General features: G+C 35.0%; 2 protein-coding genes across 4 annotated transcripts in view; both read right to left on the bottom strand.

Annotated features, from left to right (window-relative positions):
* The window catches only part of Mrps6 (mitochondrial ribosomal protein S6), a 65,964-nt gene that overhangs the window by 46,114 nt on the left and 5,428 nt on the right, over positions 1 to 14,422 (bottom strand). The gene's annotated exons all lie outside the window — the stretch shown is intronic.
* Slc5a3 (solute carrier family 5 member 3) overlaps positions 1 to 14,422 on the bottom strand; it is a 31,175-nt gene that overhangs the window by 11,723 nt on the left and 5,030 nt on the right. The window contains exon 1 of one of the 2 annotated variants that reach the window (XM_078044587.1): positions 3,679 to 6,232. The exons of the other annotated variant lie outside the window; for it this stretch is intronic. The gene's annotated coding sequence lies outside the window, so the exon portion shown is untranslated. Of the gene's footprint in view, positions 1 to 3,678; positions 6,233 to 14,422 lie in introns of those variants that run through there. 2 annotated transcript variants of the gene reach the window in all.

Genomic DNA, 14,422 nt, shown 5'->3' with positions numbered 1-14,422 from the left:
TTTCCTCTAGTGAGAAGTTGTTGGAAAACAAAAAGAACTTTAAAAGAGGTAATTTCCTTCCTTTTCTTCAGGCAGTATTTCCAAAAGACCTTCTGAGTCATACAAAGGCACAGACTCAAGTTTTAGTTTTGTAGAGCATTGTCAAGCATTTCTTCCTTTTAATGCCTTTTTGTTGAAGGGTATAGAAATCAGGGGGAGGGGGGGAGGAGAAAAAGTTTTCTGGAAGACTGAATAACTGGATTATTTATCTTCCAAACCTGAACAAAACACATTTGTTAATCATTAAATAAATCATCTTCAATAAGTCCTTCTGATATCTGTCAGTCCTGGATTTAGATATTCATTCTGTAACCATTCTGCAAAACAGACATTTAAATTCACCTAAATCAAGTTTGAGTTTAGTGGTTTCCCCCTGGTAAATAGACAAATTCTAATTCTTCAAAGATATTTTAACTTAAAAAAAAAAATTACCATTCAACCTAACACCTCCATATGTTAACTTCTAAGTGATTTCTCCTCGTTCCTGAAGCAACATCAGGATAAATGTTGTTGCTTTATGATGAATTTAGGCATTTTCTTTTTAAATCCAATGGAAAACTTAAATCCCATAAATGAGGCCATCTCTTTTCCAAACTGTTCAAAACAGACCACAGCCAGGCACGGGGAACCATGCCTGTAAATCCCAGATACTCAGGAGGCTGAGGCAGAAGGATTACAAGTTTGAGGCCAGCAATTTGTTTCAAAATAAAAAAAAAATAAAAAGGGCTGGGGATGCTGCTCAGTAGTAGAGCACTTATGGGTTCAGCTCCTGCCACCAAAACAAAACCAAACAAAAAAAAAAACCCCAAATACCCACAATATTAAAAAACACAGTTCCTACCAGCAAGAAACTAGGCACAAGGTCTAAAAAGACTAATACCCCACCAAATTAGGTTATTATGTCTAATTCATAAAGCTGCCAAGATTTTTTAAAAAAAGAAAAGTTAATCCCATCTTTATCCCCCCTTTTTTTTAAACACAAAGCAGTATAATAATTATGTTAAGAAAATCAATTAAAAATCCTGCCTCTGTCAGTGTCACTGGATGGCATAAATAAAATTGCCAAAGGTAAATAATAAAGTTGGGATTTGCATCACTTCATACCTGCAGTTCCTGAAATTGTGTCATATTTTACCACCATCTTCCCCAGCCCCAAAAGCTTTCAAGTTTGTAAACAAATACTTTGAAATCATTTAGGAATTATCACTTAAATAAATCTATGACAAATGTAGTTTATTTAAAAGGGTACATTTAAAATGCTTCAGTGGAAAGGACAGCTACTTTTCATTTACAATGAAAATCATTATTGGCAGTTATGAAATCCTTTGATGAAGATCTCTCTACTACCCAAAATCCAAACCATCTCCCTGTCACTTGTTCAACATTTACAGGTAAACTTAGTTAAAAGGAGGTCAGAAGACCTTCTTTTGGGTACTATTCTTCTCAGTAGCAGCAGCTGACAGTTCCACAAGTTCCCCAATAAGGGAAAGAAACCATCCAGTGACTTTCAGTGTTTGGATGTGGAACAGAATTGAGTCTGTCAATAGCTGCTGCAACAGCTTATTTGTTCAGAGGCAAAATGCTCAGGAACAAAGCAAGCACTTCCTTCCTCCATCTTTAGGAAGCAATGCTACTATATCAATAACACTGTTCCTTGCTGTCAAATATGATTTATGCACTAAGCCATATTCTACTCAAAGACTAGTTGAAATTCCCATGCAAGGACTGTACCCTAACTTCCCTAGATATGTTCCGCCCACAGGGAGGGAAATAAGGAGGGGCCAAAAGTGAGTTCAAGGCTGAGTTCAACTCTTTCTGCTTATGCCTCTTCAACCCTTCAAAAGCTACTGCTGACAGATTTCCTCAATGGACACCACACCAGCTTGTGGCTTTTAGATTTTTCCAGTTCAAACAAAAATACATCCACAGACCAGCACCTGGTGAAGAGTGGGAATGGAAAAAACAGAACCCAAAACAAGTCAACTTAGTTTGTTGGAAAAATAAAATACTTTGTATTATCAATGCAGCTCAATTTTTTTCATACTCTAGTCATTATCAAAGCCTTAAATTTCAATCTTTCAGAAGATAATTTTCACATTCCTTAAACATGACTCCCATGTAAAACTTAGATTTTACTAAGTTTTTTCTTTTAAAGAAATAAAATTCCCTTCAACAAAAGTTTAATGAACACTTTTCAAAATTCCTTTATTTTTTGGAAAAATACACATGGAAAAAACGAAAAGCTTCATGTTCTATTTATTTTTTCCACAGTTCACGGTTCAGGTAAATCTAAGAAAGAATGTTGGACAACTAATAAAATAAGTATATTTATACAAGGTAAGTGGATTGGTTCCTTGGTACAGCATTTTTTAAAAAGAATTATTTCTAGAGTAAGAGTAATATTTGTAGAATGTATAGAGATATGGTCCCCTAGTGATGATGAGCAGATTTAGCCAAACCTCAAACACAAAGATGTTCTGAAAGATTTGTCACCTAAAGAGAAGGCTTCCTTCTCAGAAAAGTAATATTTATTAACAGTTTTGCACAGAATTAGAATGCAATTGATACTATGTCATGTATTTGTAGGAATTGAAGAATTAATTTCAAAGAGAAAAAGTACATATAAATATCTGTTGTGTTTGCTCAACTAGAAAGAGTTTTTTAAGACCTAATTTAAATCAGCTATAAATTCCTTTAGTGAAATGAAAACATGATTACCAAAAATTTAATTGGCTATGATGATCAATTCTCTCTCCTGCCATCTAGGTGACTACGTTATTTATCTACCAAATCAGCATATCAGTTTAGAACAATCTATAAAATTCAGGATGTATGGTCACTATCAAAAAAGAAAAGTCATCTGTCATAAAAACCAAACAGGGAACAGGAAAATGATCCTTGAACTCAGTCAGGTTCCACATCATAATAAATTCATTGACATATGTGGGTTAACAAAGAGTTGAATATGGTCAGCCCAGAAGTGACCAAACAACCATCTTTAGCTTTGGGGTCAGTTTATAAGCACTCACTCTGAAACTGAAGAAGTCCAGTCTAGCACTACCAACGGTAGACTTAATGAGCCCTGCTCCTACACTGATCAAATGAAAAATATTCACAATACCAACTAGTAATGTAAGTGTTATAGATTATACAGAGACCTTCAAAAACCTGACTACCTAAATAATAATCACCTTTGTGCAACCTATCAAAAACAATGAAAATAATAGGAATACTGGAGGTTTGCTTTTTCACCCCCCAGTCATAGAAACAGCTCTGACTACCTACCACCAGGTTTTGTGATTCTGTAAAGGAGATAAGTGCAGGCTACCAGAGATGTACAGGTAGAATAGACTAGAAAGCAGTCAACTTCAAAGAGCCTAGTTTCAAAGGTCACTACCTACCTACAGGATCTTGAGTAACAATTTATCTCCATAAAGCTCAAGAATCATCTGCCTAGCTCCTAATGGCTTAATACAGAATAACAAAGAAAGCCTGTAATACTGCCCAGGGTTAAAAGGCCAATGGCTCAGTAAATGTCAGTTTACTTGCCACAACTGGAATGAACCAGAAGGCATGAAGCTTTCAAATTAAACTGACAACTACATGTCAGGCATATTAGGCTCTCCACAAGTTACTTACATATTAAAAAGCTATATTCTCTCCACAGTATTTTAAATTATCTTCACAATATTTTAAATTTATCTTCACAATATCTTCACAATAGCTTCTTCTTACATCACTGTTTTAATAAAATACCAAAAAAAGTTTATTTTTATGGACTTTTCACATGTTTTTTGTCATCCTGAGTCAAAGTTCAGCAAAGGAAATTTGCAAATGAATACTTAATGATGCTTAGTACCAAGCACACACACACACACACACACACACACACACACACACACACACACACACACACGACAATCCTCAATCCTTTCTTACTTTAAAAATGTGGAGCACCAGGTATGACAAGATTTACCAATGACACTTAAAAGCAAAAACAAGTCTTCGTAATACAACTGATATGAACTCCAGCCAATTTAAAATTACAAGTAAAGCTGAAGACAGCACAATAAGTAACTATGTAACAGTGCTTAATCAATGAAGGAGTTTGCCCTTAAATCTGAGAAAATATTTCTATTATACCTACAACTCTTGCTATTCAGGTTTTTAAAATACATAAGTATAGGAAACCCTAATGGGACCCAAATGTTTTTTAACTGCACTGAGGATTTCCAGTTCCTCATGTACCATGATAGCAATACAAGGGGAGCAAGAGAAGTTTAAACCTACACCAACCAGGATACCTCTACTTTGATCAGGGTTTCATGTGGTACGGAGGGTGTGAAATGGATAATTTCTAACTAAACCATTTCATCAAATAAAATCATGTTCACCCAGAAACTTAAAAAAAAAGATTATATATTCATATGAATCAATATGAAAGTTGGCTCATTGGATTTTTTATAAGTGTTTCAGAGAAACAAGATGTTCTGGATATGGGGGGAACAAATTCAAATGTTAAACTGTTACTAGTTTTAACTTTTACGTGGATTTTATTAGCTCATACATAAAAAAGCAAACTTCAACAACCCTTTTGTTAGAGAAAAATGAAAATATGAAATAAGAGAGACAGTGTCTGTGACAACACAGTGTTATCACATAAATCTCAATGACTAAACATCTGTGTAACTTTAGTGGGAAGAATCCAAAACTCTCGGCATTATCTGCTTACAAAAAAACTATTTGTCAAAGACGATGACTTATAAATGGAGATTAAAAATCAGCAAACCTGGCCTTACTGAACTAAGTCCTGATTAACACCATGTAGGACCTAAATTAAGTTTTGTGTGAGTTACTTTAATCCTCATCACAATCATGATAAGGACAATTATTATTACCATTTCACAGATGAGAACTGAAACAAGGAAGATTGTGCAGCTTGTTTCTGCCCTTAATCACAATGTAATACTATCTTCAAAGAAATGGACCAAGAGGAAGAATATTACAATATTAGTTGATAAAAGATCACTCAACACCATGAATGTTTTAAAAAGGTTGAGGAGGCTATATTGCAAATGTTAACAAAGTTAAGACTACAAACATCACTTATGATAAAATCCAGTCACTCCTTTAATCACAATGTACCAAACAAGCCTCTGTGGCTGACTGTTTCCCATTCAAGCAACCCTCTGCACCCCATTCCCAGAAGGCTTGCTCTCTGGTCCCTTAAGGTCTTGTTCAAGTGACATCCCTGGCCATCTCAATTTTTCCTCTCCTGCTCTATTTTCTGTAACACCTTCTAATATACTACAACCCAACTTATTTGTGTTTGTTCTGCCTCCTCCATGTCAGAATCTAAATGATTCTGATCTCTACTGTTCACGGATATATTCTCAGTGTCCAGATACCATCTTGTACATTTCAGGTGCTCTCAAGTAGCTTAATGGAATTGAGGGTGTATGAAATGACAAAAGTCAGATTAGGCAAGAAGCCGCCTCTTTGTTCAGATAAAAATCTCAGAAGGCCATGAAAAATTTTTAACAGTAAAAACCTGTAGATAGAACCACCATCTCCACTCTACCTACCCATCACAATGGGACCCACTTCCCCTCATTTTATTAATTTTGGAATGTGTTCCAGCTTTTACTACTATTTTCCCTGTATGTTTCTTGTCTGATGGTCAATGGTTGTTTCTACAGTCAAAAGGACACCAGCACTTCCCCTTACCTCACTCCACACAGACCCAAGCTTCCTGCTGATGGCAACTCATGAAGAACTTCTCCAGCTTCAGCTCTCCATTATACTTCAGTTCAGTGTTTCCACAGAACTGAGTTACTTTATTTTTATTATTATTGCAGTACTAGTAATAGTAGTATTTTGGTACTAGTGATTGAACCCAGGACCTCACATGCTAGGCAAACACTCTACCACTAAGCTACACACTCAGCCTCAAAGAGTTACTTTAAACTAGCATTAACCAATACCTATATTTACATATACGAGCTCCTGTAATCTTCACAGAAACCAAAATGGCAGGCATAATTATGCCCAATTTACAGATGAGAAAAATGAAGACACTTTAGAGAAAGAATTACTGAAGTACAAGAAAGTCCTCTCTGGAGTAAAGATAAAGAATGTATCTTTGTTTTTAAGGGAAAAAAAGTCAGAAAAAAATTCAATTAATTGATATATAAAAAAAATGATACAATGAGAATCAACACTTGCAACCTCTATTGCAATAATTAACCTCAGGTAATAATTATAATGGAGGCTAAAACACTTAAGGTTGATGGCAAACTTTAAAATGGATGGGTAACTACACTCACCAAAAGTTAATCTTTTCCTACAAGATATGACTATGTGCCTCAATTTGATGCTATTTCCAAAGACAACTGAAGTACTTGTGCAAAACAAAACACAAAACCGAATCTAACCAAATTTCTACCTATCAGTTTATGGAAAATTCCTAGAACAGAGCAACACAAAAAACACCAGAAAATGATCAACCAAATCCACAGAGATGAAAGAAAAGTAGGGGAAGTATTACAAAGAGACCATCAAGAAAAAAATGTGACCTGGTTCAGATTCAGACTGAACTATCTGTGGGAGAGATAATTCAGTGAATTTAAATATAGTTACCAGATGTTAAGAAATTATGGTTAGGTGTGATAAAGTGCTGTGGTTTGTTTTTAAAAGTCCTTATCTTTTAGATATACACTAAATATTCATATGAAATTATCTACCTGTGTTTGCTTAAAAATACCCCTGCAATAACCCATTCAGAATCACCAGGAGATGGATGTTCAAGCCAGTGAATGATTGTTAGAAGGGGGGGGAAAAATCGGTTTCAAATTTGTCACTTCACAAATAGCTAATTATAAGAAATGTTCACGATGATGGCTATCATCTCAACCTAAGAACTGTTTAACACACAAACTGACATTCCCATGAACGTTCCTGTCATAGATATTTAACTGGTATTTAATAATGAGAAAGTAAGTGCAGAAAAATTCTAAGCAAGGGATTCTGCAGAAATACTGGACCTGGACACTTCAAAGTCCACTTTTTGTATTTTTTGGGTTTTTTTTTTACTTGTACAGAATAGAGATTTATTTGGCTCATAGTTCTGGAGAATGGAAATTTCAAGATTGGATGGCCATATCTAAACACAGGCCTCTTGCTGTGTCTTTTTTTTTTTTTTTTTGTATTATACAGCATTTATTTTGTCCTAACTTTTCAGGAAACACTTATGAAGAAAATAAAACAGTTTAGATACATTTTATTTATAGGGTGAGTTATTTGCTTACAGAAAAATATTTTAAAATATAAAACATTAGAAATGTTCAAAATATTTACCTCTTTTTTCAGAAGTATCAAAGTCTACTGTTACTAAAAGGCTTTAGAACCGCTAAAGGAGAATAAACCACAACTAAATGTATGACCCTTGATTGAATATTAATTTTAAAAAAATAAAAATATTACTAGAATAACGAAATTTCAACATAAACCTAATATTTTGTACTACTATTCTATCAGTGTTATTTGAGTGTAATTGTTGTGTTGTGATTGGGAGAGAAAGGCCCTTATTCCTAAGAAAGGCACATCAAGATGACTAACTCAAATAGTGCAGATAAAAAAAAAAAAAGTTTAAATAGGTAAATTCTAACAATCAGTGATCTAGGCAAAAAGCATAAAACATAAAAGTATTAATGGAACTGTTCTTTTAACAGTGTGGAGATGCAGTAATATTGGTAAAATGTTGACTAACTATTGGAGCTGAGTGATGGGCACCATATGGAGAGTCATTAAATTATTTGCTTTTATGTATGCCTATTTTTCCTTCTATAAAATGGGAAAAAACATGTACCTCAAAACAACATCAGCAAGATAGATTACTAAAGTTCTATAGAAAAAAATTAAGCACTAAATAATTGCTATCTGTGCACTATGGATTCTTTCAGGTAAAGCTACTGGAAGATTTTTTATAAACAGATAAATGTCAGACGCCCTAACTAACTAAATTGAAATTTTCCATATTCTGTCCTTTTATCCTACACTTTGGTTTCCTTCATGGCATTTGCTGGAATGTCTCTCTTACTAGAGAACACATACCAAAATGCTGGAACTTTTGTCTTATTTACCACTATATTCCCCAAACACATAGCAGTACTAGCACCTAGTCAACACTGAAAACATTTTCTTTAGTTTAAAAAGACTTCAACTATACTTCCTTTCTGCTTTTTTTCATTTGGAAAAAAAAATCTTGGAATAGAAATCTTTATCTAACCATTAAGATACTCAGGATTCAAAGAGAGGGCAAAATATCTATCTTAAATACATATTCACACACATATATAACCCCTGCTTCAATCAATCACTAAGCCTAGGTATTAGGCATTGAAGAAGGGTATAAGAGTGGCACTAACAACTATAAGGTTTACAGAGGTAAAACAGCTGGTCTGAAGAACTTTGTGGTCCACCTTTATGTTTTTTGTTCTCATCCTACTGGTTCCAATTTTATGTTTCTAGAAAAACTGTTCCTAGAACCTACACTGAATAGTTTCCCCTTATTTCCCATGTGACAGGCAGAAAATGTAAACACAAGCATCTTCCTGGTAGACCAGATTCTAACTCTTCCAGAATACCAAGTCATAAACAGATCTTGAAATCAGAAATATCTTTTGGTTGGAAAAAATCAAAAACCTTCTAATTTTCTCCAAAATTTAGAGAATACAGGATTTTTCATGAATTTTTTTAAAAAGGGGATTACAAATAAGATAATTTTAACAGTACTTGGAAGAAAAGGTAGAAAATATGCCTTGAATTGAACCTAAAAAGTTAACATTAAAAATAGGGGCATGGTGTTATAGATTATGAATACAGCTGGAGTTTCCTCTTGTATTTGAGACAAGTAGATGATATAAAAAATGTTTTCCTTGGATATCAGAAGATAAAAGATCTTGAAAATCACAAGTATCTTCCAGGGATTATATCCTAATTAGATGAAATATTTTAAAAGAAAAAATTACATTAGGAGAAATTTATTTTCTCCATTTTCTCCTACACACAGCCTGCATTTACAAAAACATACTTAGTCCACACATAAGAATGCTCTCATGTGAGGCCAATGTTGCTCCAGAGTTTGCTGGCTTCAACTGTCTCAGATGAAAATTTGGCTATCAAAGTTTAAAGGTAAGATACTTCACGCAAACACTTTCTCATGACTACCAATAAAACAGAAGGCAAGCAGTACACCAATGAAAGAATGACAATCAAAACAACCTATGACTAGGCCATCTAGTTAAGCAATTTAAAAACAAAACAAAATTGGGACCAGGGTTGTGGCTCAGCGGTAGAACGCTCGCCTAGCACATGTGAAACCCTGGGTTCGATCCTCAGCACCACATAAAAATAAATAAATAAAAACAAAGGTATAAAAAAAAATTCTGAATAATTGAAAAAAAAAAAGAAAAGAAAACAACTTAAGTACACCTATCCTACAAAATGTCTGCCAAAGACCCTACCCTCATATTTAGCTTTTCTCTATTAGAAACTCACTTTAAGTGAATCAAAACCATGTACTGAACAGACACTTTACATTCCTAACTAACACATAAGACTTCTGAATACAAACTGAAAACAGAACACTGGGGACAGCAATGCTGTAATACTGCAACAGAAACAAGGACTGTACATAGTTCCCATTGGAGCCTTGTTCCAGCCACTGAAACCCAAGTAAGCACAGCACTGCATTTCTGATCATTATGAGAGTATTCTCAAACTGGACTACATCCACAGCAATCTGACTGTGAGAGGTGCACTTAGTTTCTTCACGCAACAAAATTAAAGCATTTAATAGCCAGGCTAGGTGTCAAGGAAAACATCTTAAAAACTAAGACAAAATCAGGAAGTCTCTATTCTGAGACAAAAGCCCTGAATTGAACCTAGAAAGTTATAGGGCCATGGTGTTACAGATTATGAATACAGCTGGAGTTAGTGCCTTATTTATGGTCACTGAAGATTCCAGTCCGGAAAGTTTTGTTAAGTTATGCTTTCACTTCCAATTTCATTTTTAAGATCTTATCTACGCCTGCCTCTACTGAGGTGTTGCCAAAGGGAGTAAAGGACTCCCTTAACTGGGGCACTGCAATGCTGCATAAAAGTGGCTGAGGCAAAACAATTTAATTGAACCATGTGCCAAAAAGATATGTTAAGAACAACATGGATCTGAGAGTTTTAATTTGCAATTGATGTTAAGTGTCTGAAGTGGGAGCCAGGAAGGGAGAAGAACAAAGATTTAGTAGAGATAATAACTTGGTTTTTCTATGGAAACATGATAAAACAAAAAACTTATTATCCCCTTAATTTTATATTCTTGATTAGGAAAGCAGTACCACAGTAATACTATATTCCAAGATCACAGGTATTAGAAACTATTGTAAATGTCACAGATAAACCCTGAGGATAAAAATGTCATTTTTTAGACAAACCTATCTTTGCCTAGAAGCAGTATTTCAAACCTCTACAAGGTTAATACAAGAAGTACAAATCAAATTGTACTAATGCATGCTTAAAATAAGCAACCACTGAGACATTCAAAGGATTGTGAATAACAATTTCATGTCCCACTTCAATAATATGCAATACTGAAGCATCTACTTATACTTTAGCCATTTATGCAGATATATGTCCAACAACTGGAAACTAGAGATTGCTATTACTTTTGTTTTGTTGTTTTGTTTTGGTACTGGAGATTGAACCCAGCCCTTTTTTATTTATTTTGAGAGAGGGTTTCACTAAATTGCTTAGGGCTTTGCTAAGTTACTGAAGCTGCCCTCAAACTCATAATCCTCCTGCCTCAGCCTTAGGAGTTGCTGGGATGACAGGCATACAAAACTGCTGTTAAAGAACTGAACAAACTTACCCATTTACTGAGCCCTATTTGGGGGAGTGGGGGATACCCAGGATTGAACTCAGGGGCACTCAACCACTAAGCCACATCCCCAGCCCTATTTTGTATTTTATTTAGAGACATAGTCTCACTGAGTTGCTTAGTGCCTTGCTTTTGCTGAGGCTGGCTTTGAACTCAAGAAACTCCTGCCTCAGTCTCAGGAGCTGCTGAGATTACAGGCATCGCCACTGCACCCAGCTACTGAGCCCCACTGTAAACCAATGACCAATTAAAAAGGTGAACTTTGTCAATATAAATGCTTAAGAAGTTTAAATGTCATCCTAAAGCCAAGTCAGTCAGAAATTATAAAATGAGAGCTATATGAGACTCAGATACATTTGGCCAATGGTTTTTATATATTTTTGAAATAAATTGCCAACATCTTAAAAAATCACATTCCCTATAAAATCTAGAATTCTAGGAGGAGAAAGATTTAACTCTTTTCTGAGTTAATGAGACCAGTCCCATACATGCAATAACTGACTAGAGTGGAACAGAAAGCACCATCCAATTCAAATATAAACTGAGCAAATGTTTCAGGTTTGATTCAATCTAGGATTATGATAAAATATACTTGCATATAGTAAATTCATATTTTAAGTCTCATCAATAAAGGAATACTGAAAAACTAGGCAATGAAATTCAGTAACTTACCCAAGATCACAAAGCTACTCTATTGTCATACTGAACACCCACTACCTCCAAGGTCACATTACTTTATCTTCACAGGCTCTCCAATGTAAGGATTACCCTCACTTAACAGATGAGAAACTAAGGGTCCAAAATGGTTCAGATCCCTAGCAAGCAGGTGTTAGAATCCAAAAACAAGTCTACCTGCTTCTAACACTCCTGATACTATCCCATCATTTCCATTTATTCTACCACAATACATTCAGTATCTTCATTTGGGATCTCATGTTCTTTTATTCATTTAGAAAACACTATCAGAGCACATAATGAAGCAGAAGTCTTCATACCCAAACAATCATATCCAATTATATACACACACACACACACACTCACTCATACCTTAAATATTTTATTTAACAGAACCAACCTTAACATGGGGGCCAAGGTCATTGGGAAATGGTATGGAATGTTTGAAGTTCCTTCTGTTTGATCTAAGCCTCATCTACAGAAAGGTATAATCTATAGCTTCAGTCTCATTACAGTAAAAGGTTTTAAGAGATCCTTACAAGCAATCTACACAGAATCCTAGACTATTACTACTCTTCCTCCTAAACATTTCAGTCACATCTAATTCTACAACCATTTTTTCAGTGACTCACCTTTTATCAAGTCTTTCCAAAGAATCCAACTTGGATTCTTTGCACTCACTTCATCAGTTCACACAATACTCAAATAATTACAAAAATCAAGATTACCTGCCACAAAAGCCTTGGAAATCAACCCAACTTCTGGGAAGCATTCAACTTACCCTGTCCATGGAAAACACATTGACTTGAAAGCAACCTACTGGCACAGCTCAGTATACTGTATCATATCAAAAAATTGTTTAAGAAATCAGTCATAATCTCCTTGAAGCAACTCAGTGAGCATCTAACATGCACAAAACATAGCAGAAGACAGAAATAAAAACAGAAGTGACCCTCAAGACTGTTATCTAGCAAAGGAGGTAAAATACGTTCACCAGTTAACTATTAAAGTAGAAAATGACCATGTAATGAGACTGTGATCAAAGGAAAGATCATGTTCTATACTACTTTTTAAAAAACATTTATTTTTTAATTGTAATTGAACACAGCATCTTTTTTTTTTTAAAATTTATTTATGTGGTGCTGGGGAATCGAACCCAGAGCCTTGCACGTTTGAGGCAAGCGCTCTCCCACTGAGCCACAACCCAGCCCCCATGTTCTATATTATTAATGGTGCAAATCCTTGACTGAGCCACAACCCAGCCCCCATGTTCTATACTATTAATGCAAATCCTTGATGTTTAAGGTATCAAGTTAAAATGAGCTTGAGGAGGTTTTTCATAGCAACGATGGAGTGATGTGGAAAAGGAAGGCATTCCGGAAAAGAAGTGTGGCACAGACACCAAAGAAAATCAAAGAGAATGTTGTATACACAGGAATCCATAGCAACTCTGTTTATTTGAATATGGAATAAAGAATGTAAGAAACTCAATTATGAGATTACAAAAATACGTCAGTCATTTCAAAGGTGGCCATGGACGTCAGACTTCATTTGAAATGTCTGAGAAAAGATGTGTGATGTAATTCAGCAATAGTGTTCACATAATCAACTAATATGGAGATTAGAAATCCATTACTATACTTTATATTATTTCCTTGTTAAAAACACAGTTTAATTCTTTTAAAATATCTCAAGAACAGTGTGTTTGCACTCTAATATGTGTACTTGCAAGTATTAACTATTCTCCCCTTAGGGGTAGGATTGAAGTGACCAGCTAAGAAACTGCAAAAGAAAGATGAACAGCTCAACTTAGGCAGAGGAGACCACATGAGATTGTGACTACAGAAATAAAAAGTAGATTTGTTCAGTCCCAAATGACAGAAGGCACAGTAGCAATAAATAGAAATATGTTAAACATCAACAGGCAAGCTTTGGGGAAGGCAACTCACTAAGTTTTGAACCACAATGAGTATAGTATCCTGGAGGCTATGACCAACACAGAGGGACAATGCCAGAGTTGTCAGCTTGTTATGAATATAACAAATCATCCACATGATGCCAAAGGTATAGTACATAAAAAGAAAGGAAGGGATCAAAAAAGAAATGTCAGAAAACAATATCATGAAAAAGTCAAAGAGAAATGGTGAATCTGGAAATTTGTCTGTACATACTGAATCAGTAGCCAGCACATTTCTCCTGTAAAGGGACAGACAACAAACAAAAGGTACAGAATTATGTTCCAATACAACTTCATTTCCACATGACTATAAAATAATATTCTGTTTTTTGGGTTTTTTTCCCCCAAACTATTCTATTGTAAAGTCCTTTTTTTGCTTATAGGCTATAAAAATACAGATGTCAGAGCAGATCTGGCCTGTGGGTTAATCTGCCAGCCCCTACTCTTTAAGTTAGAAGCAGCAACAAGGATAAGACTATGCTTTTCCAAACTTCTAACAGATTTTCCTACAGATAAATTGATAACTTACCACTTCCATTTGACTAAAGTTCTCAAGTTTGATCCCCTAAGCATGAGACAACTATGTGTTAATAGACATGTTAGTTTAAGAATACTGCCTTCTCAGGGGCTAGGGTTGTAGCTCAGTAGAACGCCTGCCTATCATGTGTGAGGCACTGGGTTCGATTCTAAGCACTGCATACAAATAAGCAAAATAAAGGTCCACTGACAACTTAAAATATTTTTTTTTAAATGAATACTGCCACTGTCTTCTTAAAATAAGTACTGAAAGGAGGTACTCCTTATCTCGAAAAGATAAA

Source organism: Ictidomys tridecemlineatus, chromosome 3 (assembly GCF_052094955.1).
Source record: "Ictidomys tridecemlineatus isolate mIctTri1 chromosome 3, mIctTri1.hap1, whole genome shotgun sequence".
NCBI classification, from domain to species: domain Eukaryota; kingdom Metazoa; phylum Chordata; class Mammalia; order Rodentia; family Sciuridae; genus Ictidomys; species Ictidomys tridecemlineatus.
Note: the sequence above shows the minus strand (reverse complement) of the source record. Positions and strands in the feature narration are given on the sequence as shown.